Consider the following 19974-nt stretch of genomic DNA (forward strand, 5'->3'; position numbering starts at 1 on the left):
CGTCGCTAGCTGCCACACTTTTGTTGCGATCGTCAGTCGTTTTGTTCCCTCCCTCCCTCCCTCCCCCCCTCTCTCTCTCTGGGTGGTTTCTCCGTTGAGTGCCGACACTCACTTGCTGCTTCCCTAGCAACGGCGCGTCTGTCTCGGCCACTAGCACTTCGCATCACGTTCTCCTGCGGTGAGAACGTGCAACTGCGTAGCCGCGCTCTGCTCGTGAGCTGCGTTTGTGTTCGCTTTGCTGTCGCCTTCTCTCCGGCATTGGCGGGAACAGATGGCCTGTCTCGCTTTCATCGCGCACGGATTGCACTTTTTTCGTCGATTAGGACCCGTAGTCTCAAAATATTTGTAACGCTAGAACTGTGCCTAAGAGCAGATTTCAACCAATCGTTGTACTAGACACATTATTAGCGAAAGCGGCTAGCCAATGGTAGACGTCATATACTAACGATAAACTTTGTGAAATCGGCCCCAGATTTTGTTTGGCTTTGCAATGCGTCGTCGCTTCAAAGAAATAAAAGAAAGCTACATTTTTTGTGAAAAATTTATATAACGATCCGATGAACAAATACCAGATCGTATGCCCCCCCCCCCCTCCCTCCCCGCCTTTTTAAACATGAATGATAGTGATGGGTGCGACTTCCGAAACTCTCCTCCACCAGCAGGCAACTATACCGCATCTAGTGTTCGTGATGCGAAATACGCAGTCTTGGTGGACACAGCTGCAAAGAGATGACGGCGTGAACGACTGTTCCGACAGCTTGTTCGCGCTCAAGTTTCTCACTAGGTAGCACTTCGCAATGCGGTTTGTTTAATGGGCCCACATTAAGAAAAAGTTCTTACGGAACATTTCTATAGAGCACGTGTCGGGTAATCGCCACTTTGGCAATAATAATATACATGGTCGCCAGTAAATCACCAAGAACTATTACGAACGATGAGCTTCCTCGGTTTGGGCCCAAGACCTTAGCCACTCATTGGTACTCACAGCGAAGATAACTAGACATTGTTCAAAGCAGTAGATCTGCACTTTTTGCTATGTGGGATGCTGTCGCAACCTCGGTGCTTAACCCTGTCAATGCGCACGCAGTAGGCTGTCATTTTCGGCTGAGAAGAAACATACACAACGCTTCAGAGCGCCACCTTTTTAGATAGACTCGGTAGCGTCTTTCTTCAATTTCTTTTTGAGCAGAGGGATTCCTCCTTTGTTCTAGCTGTAACAACCACCGAATATTGGCGCTATTGGTAAAAATGTATTTAGTGACCTGTAGAGTCGCAGGAATTCACCAGTGATAAAACAATGAACACTCTTTCGTCGTTTCTAAACCTTTAATTGTTTCCTCTCTACGCTCTACTTAAACTAAAACTGCCTGTTTAGTGTCGCTGAGTTGCGTTCTGTACGAAGTTTATAACAAGGCTGATGGTCGTCAGATTAAAAAAGATTGTGAGGGAAGCAGAGAATCATATCTTGGAGAAACCAGGTCGCTTCCTGGCTGCTCTGTGATGATTATGCAGCAACGCATAGAGATCATTGATCCTGCGATCTTGCGTGCTCTTCTCTAGACTGCATAAAAAAATTGAATCGATATTGGCAAAATTCTGGGAAGACACGGAGGTGTCTAACAACTCCCACAGAACAACGGCGAAACATGGCAAAAAAATCGAACGGCGCACAGCAATGTGGAGTCTGCCAGAAGTATCAAAGGTAACATGCAATCGCGAACAAGAGTTTGGAAAACCACGAGTGTTGCGAAGTGCGTGAGCCCATGCGTGCGAAGTTTGTGCGTGTGCGTCAACCTAGATATGCAGCCTGAAATCGACAGGCACGCACAAAGAAGTTTCCGAATTTTGCCAGTGAACTGTGCACTCTTATTCCAGGCTGCACGGCCGCGCCAGAAATTCTTTCTTTTTCTGGCGCTGTAGTTTCCTAAGTTTTGCTTCGGATGGCACGTGCCTAAGCATGTGCGAGAGTACGGTGGTAGTTGTTAACGGCAGCCGGCTTTCTGAGCGCAGCTTGGGAGAGATGCGTGAACTCGTGGCACTCGTGGTTGAGTGTTACTTGCATGGATACGTCGGCAGAGATAATGATGCAAGGTTTGAAGGCAGGAAGGGAGGGCTAAGGACTGACCGGGGGTGTTGAAACGCAGGTGCGGGCACCATAATCATCTCGGTGCTTGCGTCCATATTTTTCTTTTTTTAATGAGAGGCGAGTGAGAGAACGAAGGGATTATAATTAACAAAACTCCGGCTCCCACCGAGCAGGAGCAATTCCGTTTCGCTCGCGCGGTGACCCTGCAATTGAGAGGCGTAGGCCGCTGTCCTGTCGCGCGCGCTGTATAGATGTAAGTTCGGGGGTGCGTATAGCGTGGAGTGATTTTACTGGTGCACGTTAACCACGGCTGATTTTTTAATGTATTCTCTAGCATCATGTAACCGCTACGATAAGGGATGAAAGACTGGATATTGTGCTGGCCTGCGCCCCTCAACTGGTTGCAACGAGTGAGAGAACACGACAACCTAGCAGACACTCGCACTAAAGCCTGCACATGTCCTAGAGCTTACTTGAACGGCACGTCGGAAACACGCTCTCTGTTAGAAATCGTTATAAACGCTGAAGTAGTAGCTACTACACCCAATTTTACGGCAACTGTATGGAGCTCTGGCAATACGCAGAGAACTTTTTCAGTATAGCTCTGGCAGCTATACTGAAAAGCTGCAGTCGACTCATAGAGGGGCATAAACGGCATCCCGTGAGCTTTGCAAGACTTTGGTTATACGTTTCTTTGTGAAAGTTGTTGTTGGTTAACCGTCGGTGGCGTCTGTTTTTTTGCCCTTAGGAGCATCATCTTCGCGCTCAGCCTGCAAAGTTGAGGTGGCAAAGGTGGCAAAGTTGATGCTGACGGCAAAACTGACTCGCACGACCACGCCATGATCAGACACGACGTGCAGGCCAACGGCCCCGGCGAGCATGGTGCCATCTATTTTCTGCCGGCGGGCATAGGCAAAATGAATGACAAGTTGTACAAGGTAAACGACTTCAATGCGCTGGCCAGCGATTTAGTCGCACTCAACAGGTCGCTGCCTGACATGAGGAATCCGGGGTGAGCGGCCGCCACTGTATCTTTTTACTGCTGGTTCGATATATCTGCGGGGCACGTTTCGCCGACAGGAAAGGCTTCTGTGCCTTTTATTATTATTTACTTGGAATGGCCTCAATGACAACAGCAATTTTAAAGCGTTGCTATAAGTCTGTTAGAGAAATTCAAGCACGTGCTGCATGGTGAAATCGCCTCAGCAACACTTCACATTCACCACTATTCACATTAGTTCAAGGAATTGAACTTCGTGGGCACGGACGAAACACGTGTTTTAGTGTGCGCACACCACCGTGTTTCGTAATGCAATAATTTCGCTGCCCTTAAACCAAAGAAGTCCGTGCTAGCGCCTAAGGTGTCCTTTGTGTCACCCTGTGTGCTCCAAGCGACAGCAGGGTTTGCTCGGATGGCATGCCAACAGTTTTGCGCGTGCAGTTGTTGCCTTTGAGCACGCGTTAGTTTTGTAAATGAAAGGTGAATGCAGGCGGGCTTTTCTGCCTGTACTTTTATGATATCGCAAAGCAAGTACAGCCTCTCGCGCACTTTTCCAGAAAGCGGGATCGGTGCGCGAAAGTCTGCATTTGGAACATACATATCTTAGACCGTTGTTTCGAAACAAGCTTCAATTCAACTGCCATCAATTGTTTCACGATGCGCACCTGATTGGCAGTTCATTGCTGGCAGCCCTGTCCTCTGTGAAATTTGCAATACGCCGAACGATACCGTGAGGCCTATATCTTTCGCTGCAGCTGGCGATTGCTGAGGTTTGACTGGCTTGCGGTTGCCTAGTTGACAAGCGGTAGCCGTCAAAGCCAGTATAGCAGCACGAATCACGAGCGACGACAGAAGCCCGGCTCGCCATGCATGCTCAAAAACAAAGAGGTGTATTCATACTTGCAAAGCGTTTCTTTCGTAAGTGCTCCTTGCCAGGGGCTGGCCATCTTCGCTAATAGTATGTCCATCACTAGATTAGGCTTGGTTTTCTTTTACGAATACTTATAACGTAAGAACATTTATTGCGATAGTAATTGTACGGAAACTGCAGGGGAATTTTCGCCGCCACCATGGAAGCGACGTTCCGAATGAAGTGCGAGGAGAATGAGTGACCCGCGCGTCGTACGCTGCGGGTGCGAGGGTAACGTTGGGACTCTTGTTGTGGGTTCGTGGTTCGAAGTCACTTGCTTACACCGTCGGAGCGTCTGAAAAACGGGGTAACTAGTCTGTGCTATCGAGCCGTAGCACTAAGTTAGTCAAGTGGACCCACGCCGTCGTCCAGCTTTATCACCGAGCATTGCTTGCGAGTGAACAGGTGAGGTCGGGAAGTTGAATATACAGAAACGTGTTCATTTGCATATTTTTAGCAGGCATTAGAGCACACAACGCCACGATTTTGGGAGCACACGTTTTGTCAGAGCACCCCCGAAACACGCGAAATGGTTGCTTAAGTAACACTAATGAGCCCCAGATCCCTATACTAGAAAAACTGGTGATGTCGGGTCATTCAGGTGGCCTGTAGCCGTAGCAGCGGACTTTTTTCGAAGCGAGAAGGCCACCAAAAGGCACACGCACCACACCTGATACGATCATGGAAAGGGAGAAGCGAATAGACTAGAAAAAAAAAATGTCAGGTACAACTTAAAAGAAGGCCCGCCCAGATGAGCGAAGAGCGGCAGCCAATTGTCTCCGTGACTAAAGAAATAGTTCTGGTCAAAAGTCCCGCCCATTTCGGAGCGTGCGGGACCATGTTCTCAGTTGGCGGTGTCACCGGCCGTATGGCTGATGACGTCAGTCTGGAGTGCGTGTCCATTGGTGGAGGCTCGTGTACATCAACCTATGAAGGGCCAATGCCGCTGTTTTCTAAAGTTGTACCCGACTATAGACATATTGTTCTATCGATGTAGTGCGAGAGGTGAACGACACAAGCTCGTCTGAAGGAAAGCCACTACTAGAAATTCCTTACCACTCCTTGAATGGTTTGATGGGTATGCCTGAACCAACAACATTTGACGTTGACAATTAACGAACTCTTGGATGCGGCACGCTTGGTTGGCTTGCTGAAGACGCACAAATGCATTTTGCATTCTTTTCACTAGAATTCGCAGGAGTCGAGGGAAAGGTCCCGTCGTCGCGCTGTCATGACGAACGCGGCTAATTAAGCCACACCTGAATGATACACATGCCTACTCAAACGAACTTCACGATGACAACGTGGGCGAGTCGCTCGAGAAGGCGCTCCCGCCCGCTTCGCAATACTGACGCGCGCTCCCACTGAAATGCTTAGCTTTTTAGCAACTGAGTGCTCACGCTGGCTCAGCGAAACGCTCTTTGTATTGTCGTGTCAACTGTGCAATACTTTGCTATCGCGATCGATGCTTCGGCTTTCGGGTGAAAGTGCGAAATCTCTCTCTCTCTTTGAGAGCACAGGCCAACTTTAGCAGTACAAAACATCTGAGTGTGTTGACAGCAAATTCATTTCTGAAAGAACAGGTAGAACGCGATCACCTTCCGGCATTATTTACGTCAGAGCAAGTTGTCTCGAATCAGTGGGAATGCGGTTAATACGCAAACGCACATCTGAGCGCGCCCTCGTGCTCCATGGGCTCGGGGTGAATTTGCTGGAGGCTTTACAACGTTTCCATAGGCACAACAAAAGGAGGTATGGTATTCACTGCATGGTATAGACTTTGTTGCATGCTCCCTTTATTTAAATACAGGCAAGTGAGCGATCAAGCGCATTCGAGAGAGAGAATGTTCCCCCGCGCGCCTTATACCGTTCGAGTGTGCACAGTATACAGCTAGGTATGGATATTTGATTTGGTCGCTGAGGCACGAGGGTGCTCGAAATTTTCTTGTTGCGGCTTTTTTCCTTTGGTGAGCGGCATTTCTCATCTTCGTCCCTCTCTCCCTAACACCAACTTTGCGATGTCTTTTTTCATGTGCACAGTCGGGCGAGAACGGGCTTGCGTGCTGCCACTGGCAACGCGCCCTGGTAATGCGAGTCTAGTGAATATGAGTTGGTAGACGAATCGACAAAGCGAGAGCGTGAGTTGCGAAAATAATACTGAGAATAGAAGTTATGACTACTTGACTTCTGAGCTAAGTTACCGCACAAGCTGCGACCGCGGCCTTTGTGTGTCACAGAAAAAGTGAAATTAGTCACGAATGGGTTTGCAAGTACAATGGTATTGTAGTGTGCATTACGCTAGGAAGAAAACATTTCGGTGTATCTATATGCGAGAGCAACGCAGCGGTGTTCGGTGACAAACGTTCCTCCCAGCCTTCAGCCCAGGCTTCGGGGAGGTGCCAAACAACGCGACCAACCCCTACCATGCTACCATGTAAACCTTCAGACGATATGAAGCTCGCAGACGACTGGCATTCGCCGGCGAACGCGCCCCGCACCTCGGTTCCCAACGAACTAGTGCCTTAGCGGGGAAAGTCCGAGTGTACGACTGTGGCATTAAAACTGGAGAAATCAATTCGGTTTATTTAATAAATGATGCACTTCACGGCGTATATTTATTATTTTATTACAGCGAAAATACTTAGATAACATTTTTTATTTTGTTGCATAACTACGTAGAGTACAGTGCTCGTGAATGGAACATCTGTTGGTAGCGGTGGTATAGATGGCTATACGTACTGGGTGACTCGCTAAACAGGGTATTTCAGCTAACTCATGTCAATCCCTTAAAAAAAAAAGAGAAATCAACGCGAGTGTCACGAGAATGCTACCACCTTACTATATTTTCTCTGCCATCTTAGTAACTGAGAAATTGTTTCCTATGGGTTTAGATGATTAGTCTAGATTTATTAATCAACTAACTTTTGAAGTTTTCCTCCAAATGAAAAATTTTCAGTGCAGCAGGTGTACAGCCTTATTGAGAAATATCCAAATAACTTCTTTCCGTGACGATAGCTGCTTTGTTTTTAATTTTTTCGGCCTGCAAACAAGTGTGCGAGGTTTGAAAAAGTATCACACGACTAGGCACTTGCGCGCAACGACATTAGAGCCCTAAAACACGCTACCAAAGAATGATCGATGCTACACTCCGACCGAAGGCGTCAAAAGGCCAAGCCTTTTCATGCCCATACCCGCCGTCCCCGATACATCTTATACTCCGCCTCCGAAAATTCCTTGCCTTTTATGCTCTAAGTCAACAGCAAAAACGCTGAAAGAAATTCAAGAATTGCCATGCGTTATTTATCGCATATCCCAAGGCTCGATTTGCGTCATTGCTTCAAGAGATATCTCGGCAAAAGTAGAAGCCAGGAGCATTGTATTCAATGCATCTCCGTTGGTCAAGGCCTGTTCACACCTTTGGTCTGCTCGTATAGTATGTTTGAGGTGTGTTTGCAAATATCGTGGTCATTTTTTTTACAGCTCGAAAAAATTAAAGCAGCAGCAGCTAAAATCATAGGAAGAAATTATTTGAATATCTAAAAATCTTTTTTTCTGCCTGCCTTTCAAAGAAAATGAAGACCCAGTTACGCAAACACAGCCTGCTATACTATTCTCGAGGGGTCTTCGTTTCTGCCCAATTACTGCTTAAGTGCATTGGCATTTTTCCTCCTGCTATTCCCGCAACAACGTGATGCCAAACTTTTCGCTGTGGCAGGTATTTTTCTGTCTTTCTTTCGCTTTATCGAGGCAGAGCGAAACATAGCGGCCCTAGTTCACAACGCACGCAGCCTCTTCGGCGTTTCGCTAATGATCGCATCGCAGTTTTTAAAAGCTGCAATGAAAAGATGTATGCAGCGATGCACTAAGAATGCCGTTTGTCTTGGCGGTTATGATTCTTTCATTCAATTTATTTCCTGCCGCTTTCTCGAGTGGTTTAATCGCGGCCGGCCCAGCGGCGTGCACTTTCGCAGCGGCCAATGAACGATGCACCTCCTTAAGTAAATTTCTTTTTGTGGTTGCTGATACTATTATTGCAGCTCTTCCTTTCTTACTTTTCGTTTTGCTTCCTCGTTCAGGTGGGTTTAAGACGAGTGTCACTTTTGATCCGCTTAGTAATGGTTATTGGACCGATTCAGATGTTCTTTCACTAATAAAGCCGAGGAATGTGTTTGGAAGACCGCGATAAAGCGTCGTCGGCTCCCATTTTTTTTTCTTTTTGCGCACTGACATCCGCTGCTCTGAGATAGACTATTAGGTTGATTGCATAGCGGAGCACTGACTCATCATTTATTTATTCAAGCGAAGTAGCTCGATGCCTAGGCTTTGTGCAAATGTCTTTCGTTTTTAGGTCAGCGTGGTCTCGCCTTTTTAATGCGAAATCATTATATACCACATTACGTGAAAATCCGGCCTCGTCGTCGGTGGCGTGACCGAGCTGACGGCGCAAGGAGTAAAAACGCGTAAAAAAAAAATGCTCGGATAGACGTCAAATTTGCCAGGGAGGTTCCTGTACACAAAGTAAATTAATGGCTTGGAAAGCATATTTAGCACCAGCGAACAAGGACAGAAGGGAGACGACAGTACAATGCGCATTTTGGCGTCGTCTCCCTTCTGTCCTTGTTCGCTGGCGCTAAACATGCTTTCCAAGTCAGTTTACCAACACGCCCAACAAATGGCAATGAGTAAATTAATGGCTTTGAATTCAAAATTTGGGACATTTCGCTCTGGGTGGAAATAGAAACCGAGCCTCCGGGGTGCGAGACGAGCACGTTTCCCCGAAGCCATGGCGGCTCCTTGGTACCGGCTTAATAAATGAGTGCCTAGTGCGTGCGTCATTGCGCATGTCACGTCTCAGCCATCTGGCTGACTAAAGGTAGGGCCCACGTAGGTGGCCACGTGACGGCGATGGGACGGAGGTGACGCCGCGTCGTGAGTGTATAAAATGAACACGTTCATGACGTTTACTTTATTTATAAGTTTACTCTAACCACATATTGTCGTCCTTCAATGCGCTTCAATAGTGTAACAGATAAATTGGTCGGGTCATCAGATCGTAAAATGCGTGGAATACCGTGCTGTTTATGATTGCCGCAGCACAGGTGGTCACCTGTGGGTAGATGTCGAAAGAGGCGTATCCAATAAAAATTGAGAAATGCATTAAGTTGACCATGTCTACTTTGGTTGTAACAGGCAAATTTAGAGCATTTGCAGTCTCGCCTAAAATCAGCCTTGGCGGCTCCAAAACTTTCTGCCCAATCTATTGGAACTTCATTCTGGAATCTCGGGCTCCCATTCCATTCCCCTTCAACCGGTCAGACTGGTGCCATTATTTCATTCCAATTACATTCTTTCTGTTTGAAAGTGGGGAATTCTTCCTCCGAAGTGGTCATGACGCAACTCTGCTTAATACAAGATTTCCCGAATCATGTGAGTTCGATGCCCTAATAGTACTGTCTCTCATGCACGTACGACAATCCGTAGCTTTAGTTCTTGCGGACATGCGGTAAAAAAAAATAGATTGTACGGTGAAGCACGGCTTTTACGTATACACACCGGGCTCAGGACTAAGAAAAACAGCTACTTCCCTAGATTTCCTTGACGCTCGTTCCTGAGTTTCCCTCGTACTGCCGGGGCGCCTACGCCCAAGTGGACTGTGTGTGTCTATAGGCTCGACTGTTTGCGCAGTCAAACGCAAGCGGGGTGGGCTTGGCTGCGCGGTTTTCTTCACCTCCTACTCGGATCGGTTTGTTTTCCCACGCCGCGTGCCCGGGTGACGAATTGAGCGAAAGCCTGTCGTGTTTTGATATTTTAATTTGCTGCATAAACAGGGTTATCACTTCTTTCCCGCACATTTTTCTTTTTTTCTTTTTTTTCTTCCTCGTCGCTGCTCTGGGGAATATGCTCTGTCGCAGGGACCTTATCTGAAACGCAAATGTGAACCCACCTATCTTGCACCCACTCACTTATTTGTCGTGATCCTTTCTCTATGCGTTGCTCCGTCTCGGGTCTCCTGCGCTTTTCTGAAGCTTTAGTTTGGGATTTAGCCTTGTGTGGATCCGTCGCGAAGGTTTTTGCTCGGCCTGAAGTTTTCTCCACAGTGGGAACACTACTGCGAGGGCATTCGTTACCGAAGGAGGGCCTAGACGCTTTTATTCTTGTACTTATTCGCCTGCCTGTTTCATTTTCGTTCTCTAAGGTCGAGGTCTTCAGATTCCGCCACATATAAATAGACATTTACACATAATTTTTCTTGTCTTCTTTGCGAGCGCCTTATTCTAGCGCTGAGAATAACCCGATATATTAGAACGACGCTTTAAGAAACCTTCGTGAACTAAATATAAGAAATGTAGTGCAAGGTCTCTTAACGATGCACACAGATCTCGGCTATACGGGAGGCCAAGAGAAAGAGAGCATGGAGAGGAAAAGCAGGGTGGTCAACCAGACGAGCGCCCGGTTTGCTACCCACACTCAAAGTAAGGGAAAGGGTGAGTAGATAGACGAAAAGAGAAAGACCAATGTCACATACTAAGGAAAGGCGAAAAGGAATAACACTGCGGCGACCATGTTCAAAGGGGATTAGACGTCTCGGCCTCTATACAGAAGCATTTTTTACTCTATGAGTGACCACTGTGGCCTTGAATAAAAGGTTTCTACACTGGAGAAGTGAACAAGATTTCCGTATGGAAGCGGAAACGTCCAGCCCCTTTAAGCGCACCACATTGGTCGGGGTGTAGGTATCTTCAAGTTATTTTGGAACCAGACAAGGTGCCGTCCTATAGTCAATCTCACAACTTATGCCACCTTCGATTGAACTGGTCGTTTTCTTTCACCGTTAGATTTTACACGTTATTCGAAAACGTATCCTCCTCCTTTTTTCCTAACAAGGAACGCGCGCATGGGTATCGAGCCCCATTACACACACGCACACGCACGCACGCGCACGCCAGCCCGCACGAACGCACACACGCACGCACGCACGCACGCACGCACGCACGCACGCACGCACGCACGCACGCACGCACGCACGCACGCAGAGACAGAGATAAACTTTAATAAAAGAGTAATCAGAATAATCGCTAATGGTCGGGGCCCCTAGTCCATGGCTCCGCTGGCTCTTGCGATCTTCTCAGCTCTCTGAATCAGCTGGAGCTGGTCGTCGAGGGCCGAGCTGGACATCAGTGCCTCCCATTGCTCCCTCGTGTTGTTCACGTCGTGCTGTTCTTTGTTTTGTAGCGTGCACTTCCACGTAACGTGGTATAGGGTTGGTGTGGCCCCGTACCATGGGCATTTAGGCTGGGCGTTGTGCGCGATGTAACATGTTTAGGTTAGTGTAAGTGCCTGTCTGGAGCCTACGCGAGGCCGCGGCATCCTCTGTCTTTAGATTTCGGTGGGGTGGTAGATATTGCAAGCGACTCCCTCTGCGGTAGTTCATGATGGCGGAATGCTCGAGGTCGACAGGATCCGGGTCTCCTGCAGCCGGCGTGATCAGTGCTCGCTTATGCATGAATCCTCGAACGCCTCTGTCGGCCTGCAGGTTATACGTGATGCCACTGTGGCCTGGTATGCATATGATGGTTTGGATCGTGATGTTCTCAGTGTCCTTCTTGAGTATTTGGGCTAGGACTTCTGCAGCAGGTCTTCCGATTCTTCTCTGTAGGAAGTTGCGGTAGGCCTGCTGGCAATCCATGAGGATCGTCAGTGGTTTGTTTGCGTGTTGGTCTTCGCGGATGACTAACGCGATGGCAAGCTTTTCGGCTTCAGTGATCATGCAGGGGCCGTGGTCGATGCAGCGGAGGTAACGTGGCCTCGGCGGTCGCATACCACTGCCACTGCGCCCGTGTTCTTCGTCTTATACATGGCGGCGTCCACAAAGCGTGGTGTGGTTTTCTCCATGTAAACGGGCTGAATGTTTTCTCCATGTACTGGGCCCATGCTCTCCGCCTGCCGGAGTGCAGGTTAGGGTCCACGATATATATATATATATATATATATATATATATATATATATATATATATGGAGAGAGCGACAGCTAGAGAGAGAGAGAGAGGAATAAAAGGAAGGCAGGAATGTTACCCAGTCAAAAAATCCGGTTGGCTACCCTGCGCTGGAGGAAGGCAGAAGGGGAAGACAGGGAAGGGAGAGAGAGAGAGAGTACGGAGACGCGCAGGGACAGGAATTGAGTCAAAGCCGCTCGTACAAACCAGACGTTCTCAGAAAGCACAAAAGTACCAGTAAAGTTTCGTTCGTTCTCCGTCCTCGCTTCACCGTTGGAACTTGAAGCTTCTCGGACGGTGATCGGCAGTTGTTGATCAAACGCAGACAGGAAGCGATGCAGATCAGATGTACAAGAAATATTTATACGCAAACTTTTCTATATACATGGCAGGTAAAACAAATACATTACAAATTTGAACAATTGAGAAACAAAGTCTCACTCTTCGACTGTCTCAATGACTGTTAGAGCCCAGACTCGTTTTAACGCACATAGTACGGAGGCTCACTGATCTATCAGCAATCCTGATTTCAGCCAAGTCTAACGTACATGGTACGGAGCCTCACTGATCTATCAGTAATCCTGATTTCAGCCAAGTCTAACGTTCATGGTACGGAGCCTCACTGATCTATCAGTAATCCTGATTTCAGCCAAGTCTGAGGGACAGCATGTCGTCCCGATTTTTATAGCCCAATTACACAAAGAAAAAAAAGGCGGTAGGGCCGTTGGCCCGTCCCACAGGTTCAGTTGCCAATCAGAGTCAACCGTTTGTTAAGCCACAACCCACAGGGATGGGCTTACTCTTCAAAATAAACATATTGGAAAACAAAGCTATTTTCCTTCTTCCCTAAAACTCCGATGCCCTCTCATTTCTCCGTAGTTAGTGACGGGGTCAGCAAAACACGCCAGGCCCGAACAAGTTATCGCTAGACCGTTTCAAATCCCAACGGCGTCTAGGCCGCAAATGTCTCGGAAGCAGGGGCATCGATACCACGTAGCGCGGCCGTACTCAAAGTTTGTCCGCGTGGGAGACTGATGGCCCTCCTTGTCCTTCAAACTTGTTGTCTACAAGACAAAGTTCTCCGAGTGCGCGTTTCCAAGACGCCGTCGTCCGAATGCACTCTTTACGTGTGCACCGCATTCCTACAGCGTGCACTGTAAGCTGGCCTTCGACACCACACCGGCAGCCGCACCCAACAACAAGGCTGGCGATTGCGTTCCGGACGCGTAGAAGATTAGGTCCCTGCTCACTGCATGCGGAACGGGGTCAGCGTTGCTAAGCCCTTCTTAACCTCGGCGGCGCCTCCAATTAGTCAGGCACTCGGGAGCCACAGCCACAATACCTTGTACAGCGGTCCCTTTCAAGGCTGGTCTGTGTGGACTCGTGTGACCGTCGGCGGACTGCCAACACCGTGCGCACAATGCCGACTTCCCGGAATCGGCACTCGCCCACCTGACACCTGCCGCGACGCGTCACCCAACACCGCGCGGTGCCTGTGACCCCACATAACACAGCAACTGTCGCCCGGTTGACACGGGGGCAAGTGAACCCCCTCTCTATGCACAACGCACGTGGCTGATTCGTGACACTTAAGAACCCGAACAATCAGAGCGACCTTACAGTACCTTCATTGACTTCTCTGCCGATGATCGGTGGGTACGGTGTTCTAGTACTGTCTGTTCACTCAGAGGAAGATCATCTAGTTTCCACAATGTGTTGGACAAAGATTGTGCTTAAAATTGAGGACACTGGCACAATAAGTGGTCAATGTTCTCCTCGCATCCGCAAACATCACATGCAGGACTTTTAGCCTTAACAGTTAGTGCAGAATAAGCATCCGTGAAGGCTTCTCCCAGCCACAACCGACGCAGAAGAGACGCTTCACGTCGATGTACTCCTGCTGGAGGTCTGAGTTGCAGAGAATGGTTTAGTCTCTGCACTCTGTTGCGCCTTGTATGTGCGGTATTCTACTCTTCTAAGGAGAGCGTGCATGCTAGAATGCGAAGTAGTCTCGCAGCGTCGATCCTTGAGAGAGGAATTGGGACGCAGTGGTCTTCTGTGTTTGACGTTCGAGCTGCCTTATATGCGTCATCACTTCCAATGATACCGCAATGGCCTGGTATCCATTGAAAATAGATACCACAGCCTTTTGCTCTCAAGTGATGAACAAGTTCCATGATTTCGCGCGTGAACTGATCATGAGTTCCATGGCGAATAAACGACTGCACACACTGCAAGGCCGGTCTTGAATTGCATAAGACTGCCCATTTTTGACGATTTTCAGCGTTTATCACATGAAGCGTGTCGCGGCGAACCGCGAGCTCTGCAGCTGTAGACGTAGTGATATGGGAGGACTTGCACCGCTGGCTTATTCCCATTGTTGGTATAACTACAGCGCCACCGGAACTGGTTGGTGTAATTGAGCCATCAGTATAACCATGTGTGCAATCGCTGTATTTCTCGTACAGGATGAGTACATTAAGTTCCTTGAGTGTAGATGGCGGTAAGTCCGACTTTTTCTGAAGTCCTGGGATTGTAAGGTTTATTTTAATACGGCGGAATACGGCTTATTTGAATACCATGGATGAATCGAAGGTATTGCGCAGGGGCGTAACCTGACTTGAGAAAGGCACGGTGCGGGAAGACAGCTGCACTGAATGTCGTGTGGGGCCTTTCTACTGGGAGACTTGCGTGTTGGTGGGTAGGGGTCCGGGCGAAGTGTCTTATGCGCACACGCATTGTTTCAATGGTATTGTGCGTTCTAATAGTGTAATCTTGAGCGACCGCATAAACTTCAGTCGTCGACGCACTTCGCTGTAGACCAAGGCATATCTTGAGGGCTTGTGCGACTGCACAGGGTCCATTTTGTTGGATTCTCGCGGTACAGCCTACCGGCCCTATCCAACATCTGCTGAACTAACCAGAATACAATGCAAGGCATCCAAGCACTACACGTAGAACCCTCATAAATGTTAAGCGCGTTCCATATATGGTTCAGTTTGTTCTATACTGACCCTTGATAGTCTACTCTTTTGTGTGCCTGGGAATTTCCTTTGTGTTACCTCTCTGTCTGCGTTGCTGTTTCCTCCTATACCCCGTGGACCGCCGCAGCACCCAGGATTCTTCTGCAACCGTAATAGTAGCTTTGTCGCCAAGAACAAAGCTCGTGATGCTGACAGTTCGGTACTCGTGCCCTTTGTTAAAGCGGGCGAGATAAAAGGCCTCCTAAGCGCGCTCGCGCGCTCGCGCGCGCACACACACGCGCACACACACGCGCACACACACGCGCACACACACGCGCACACACACGCGCACACACACGCGCACACACACGCGCACACACACGCGCACACACACGCGCACACACACGCGCACACACACGCGCACACACACGCACACACACACGCACACACACACACACACACACACACACACACACACACACACACACACACACACACACACACACACACACACACACACACACACACACACACACACACACACACGCGCGCACACACACGCGCGCACACACACGCGCGCACACACACGCGCGCACACACACGCGCGCACACACACGCGCGCACACACACGCGCGCGCACACACACACACACACACACACACACACACACACACACACACACACACACACACACACACACACACACACACACACACACACACACACACACACACACACACACACACACACACACACACACACACACACACACACACACACACACACACACACACACACACACACACACACACACACACACACACACACACACACACACACACACACACACACACACACACACACACACACACACACACACACACACACACACACACACACACACACACACACACACACACACACACACACACACACACACACACACACACACACACACACACACACACACACACACACACACACACACACACACACACACACACACACACACACACACACACACACACACACACACACACACACACACACACACACACACACACACACACACACACACACACACACACACACACACACACACACACACACACACACACACACACACACACACACACACACACACACACACACACACACACACACACACACACACACACACACACACACACACACACACACACACACACACACACACACACACACACACACACACACACACACACACGCGCGCACACGCACACACGCGCACACGCACACACGCACGCACGCACGCACGCACGCACGCACGCACGCACACGCGCGCGCGCGCACGCACGCACACACACACACACACACACACACACGCGCGCGCGCGCGCGCGCGCGCACGCACGCACGCACGCACGCACCCACGCACGCACGCACGCACGCACACACGGCATCGTATTTCAGTGGTTGCTGAGCCACTGCGGAATTGTCAGTAGAGACACCGCAGTTAAAGGTGCTCCCTCGGTTCGTCAAAGTATCAGTGGGCGCTTACACTACTGTCGCGAACGGATATTATGCGGCAACTTCAATCACTTGCTCGCCACATTGCACTTCAACGATGCAATTTACCGTATATCACGAACTCATGGCTGTATTCTCTCGACCCTAACTTGCGACTTCACCTGATTCCCGGACTCTCTTCCTGAAACACCTTGTAGCATGTGGTTGGGGTTCGCATTTTCAACTGCAGTCCATTCCTTACAGGAATGACGAACAGGGTGGCCTGCAATGTTTGCGGGTCTGATGAGACATTACAGCACCTTCTGGGCGACTGCCAATCCTTTGGCACTCAACGATGTACTCTACAAGCTAGATTAAACCTATAGATAATAGGGCGCTCCCGTAGGAAAAGATTCTGGGACAATGACCTTTGCGTTCTTGCATGCACAAAGGCACAAAAGCCCTCCTGCCCTTCTTGAAGGCGACTGGACTGTACGAATGTCTGTGACAGCGGACGTTGTATGCGAATGTGTTCAAAATAAATGGCTCTTTATTATTATTCTATTCTTTTCTTTCTATGTATGATTCCCCTTTTTCCTCCCCAAGCGTAGGGTAGCCAACCTGGCACATCCTTAGTTAACCTCCCTACCCTTTCCTCTTCGTTTCTCTCTCTTCAGAGCTCAGCGTAGTGATAATTTATTGCATACATATTTTTGACGGTCCCGCAACAGCTTCAGAACTACAGCCGTCTCATAGGATGCAATGGCAGTCAACTTCGTTTTGGATCATAAAAATTTTCTCAATATTGTTCGGGTTCGGCTGTGCCTGATGTGCCATTTTACGCAGGATGAATTGCCCTCTAGCTGCCTTTGTCCCACTGTCTTGAGATTGTTGCGCATCGTGCCATTTTCGTGCCCTTTGCTGACGCTAGGTTCCCGTGCGCATTGGCTGCCGAATGACCGATCTGCGGCTGCAGTGCATTAGAGCGAAAATAGACGTCGCATTACGATGTCGCATTGCTGAGGTGCCAAAACGGGTTGTCAGTATTGCCAAGCTGCATCAAGAAGGCGTGGTGCCCTTAGGCCATGATCAACCTTCGGATATTCATTAGCAAGATTATGTGATAAAAATAAACGGGGAAAAAAGAGATGGAAACCAAGATTGAGTAGTGAAACCGAACGACAAACAATTTGACAAAAAGGGTCCTTGTAAATACCAGCTTCGGCACCTCTTCCACCCCAACCACCGCCAAAAACACACACACTAAAGCCTCACACACAGAGCCTCAGCAAGCGCTCGTTGTATTTTAGTTTAGTATGCGCATCTGTATGCGTTTCAATACCATGAATATATGCCAACTAGCCGAGCTCTCCACCCTCCTGCAGTGCCCTTACTACATCCCACTTTCGTCGTGCTCTTTCCTCCGCTTCTTTCTGTCGCGCTTTATAATCCGAAAAATATAGTCGCATTAGGTTTTGCCTTTTTATCTTAATAACAGCGCCTTGTAGCCTCTAACAGATAACGCTGTCCATCCAGGTGGCTGAAAAGAGACATGGATACATGCTACCCAGCCAGAGTGATAGATGCGTGGCTCTGCGCTATATATCCTAAGATCAGTTGGCCTACAGGGCGCTGAGCGGTGCAACCTCTGCCGCAGGCTTGGCTCAGCCTCCCGTGTGGCTCGATGAGTTTGCGATCCCCTCCCACTTCAGTTCCGCTCTTTCTTCTGCTCGCCTCGGTAGCGGAAAGAGTGAGCTTGTTCGTTTTCAAGGACCGGCCGTAAAAACCAGAAAGGAGGTATCGAAACGGCAGAGCGAGCAAGAAGCAGCGGCTATATACTGCCCCGGAAAACGGGCGTTGCAGCTGTGGCCTCCTCCTCTTCTCAATTTCCTTTAGTTCCATTCGCCTTCGTTTGATCGTGGCGTGCGGGGCTCGTTCTACCAGTGCACTGGCCTGTGGGAAATAAGAGCAGAAAATAAAATAAATGACTGCCTGCGCTTTCTTTTTCTTTTCTTTTTTTTTCATTCTCTTCGTGTCACAACAAGGACCGTGCGAACACTGGTGGCATGCTTGTTTTCTTCTCTTCTCGACTTTGCAGTTCTTTTCTCCTGAGTCCGTCTCAATATAAGAAGGCCAGGCAGGCTGCTGGCGCGAAATTGCTGCTTTCATTCCCTGCATCTTCGTGGTGCGCGGTCCGCCCGGTCATTGCTTCGCAGAGCGATGGAAGCTTTCAGAAGTTCTCTCTAAATTCTTGTTCTGTTGTAGTTCGCTTTATTTATTTATTTATTTTTTCATCGAGCGTAAGGGTCATATAGGTCCACTCGCCTCCTGACCGGTTTAATGGAAGAATGGAAGAACCCAGTGGCCTGGCCTTCAACAGTTCGGCGTTTGTTTCTCTTGGAAACGACGATGCATTTTCTGGTGATGACCATCGGCAGCGTTCATAGTAATCAGTTTAGTATGTTCTTACGTGAACCTTCAGTTCGACTCTCGAAGATTACGGAACTTGAGCGAATCGTCTTGTGAAAGACATGAGCGCGATTGAAAAGCATATCAAGGTGTGCCGTGGTATTGTGCACAAAACAACTTACGAACAAATCCCATATTTGAACCTTACTATGATATTTCAGATAAACAAACCCTCAAGGCCACCAGTCGTGGTAGCTCAGTCGTTATGGCGTTCTGCTGCTGAGCTTGATGGTACGGGTTCAGTTTCGGCTGGAGCAGCCACATTTCAATAGGGGTGCAACGTAAAAACGCCCGTAGTACTCTGATATCTTGGCGCACTACAGAAAGCAGAGGCGTCGCTACCCGCCTGCGCACAAGACGATGAGTAGGGAACGGCGTGCCTCGTAATCAGGTCGTCGTTTTGACACTTTGAACGCCAGAATGTATTTACCCCCAACGCTTCCGCTGGATACTGACTGTCACCGCATGAATATCCAGCGCGATTACATTACTGAAAAGTATTGGGCATACGCAGCATTTTCTTTTTTTTCGGAGGGGGTGCAACAATCCAAGGTAACTTTTCTAGTACAAATGTGAATAATGCTCACCATTTGCCATAAATATGCGTAAACCTGCAAAAGAGAAATGAACTATAAGGTGTATCTCACTGGTACGCCTGTGAGATACACTTCTCCTTTAGTTGACAAACAAGGAACCACATCAAATGGACTCGCGCAGGAAATAAGCGCAGAAAGAACACTGCCAAAACAAGTAAACAAGCTAAAGTGTAAAGATTTCTAGTAGCGTTTTTTTGTAATCATCTCTGGAAAAAATGAAAGAAATATATATTTGCAGGACAATCACGGTTCATTTGGATCACTCGTTTACTGCTCTACCAAAATAAATGCCAAAACGGACTCGTATTATTATTTGGAAAGTTGCGTAACGATGCGGGGCCGCCAGTCCCGTACAACCGCGTTGAGCGAAGGACGCTGCGGTTCTAGACGTAGTGCGCCCACCGCCGAAGGTTAGAAAAACACCCACATAAGCACATCACAGAAGTGGCTACGTCAGGCGGCTCGACT

The sequence above is a fragment of the Dermacentor variabilis genome, chromosome 4, assembly GCF_050947875.1.
Source record: "Dermacentor variabilis isolate Ectoservices chromosome 4, ASM5094787v1, whole genome shotgun sequence".
NCBI lineage: Eukaryota > Metazoa > Arthropoda > Arachnida > Ixodida > Ixodidae > Dermacentor > Dermacentor variabilis.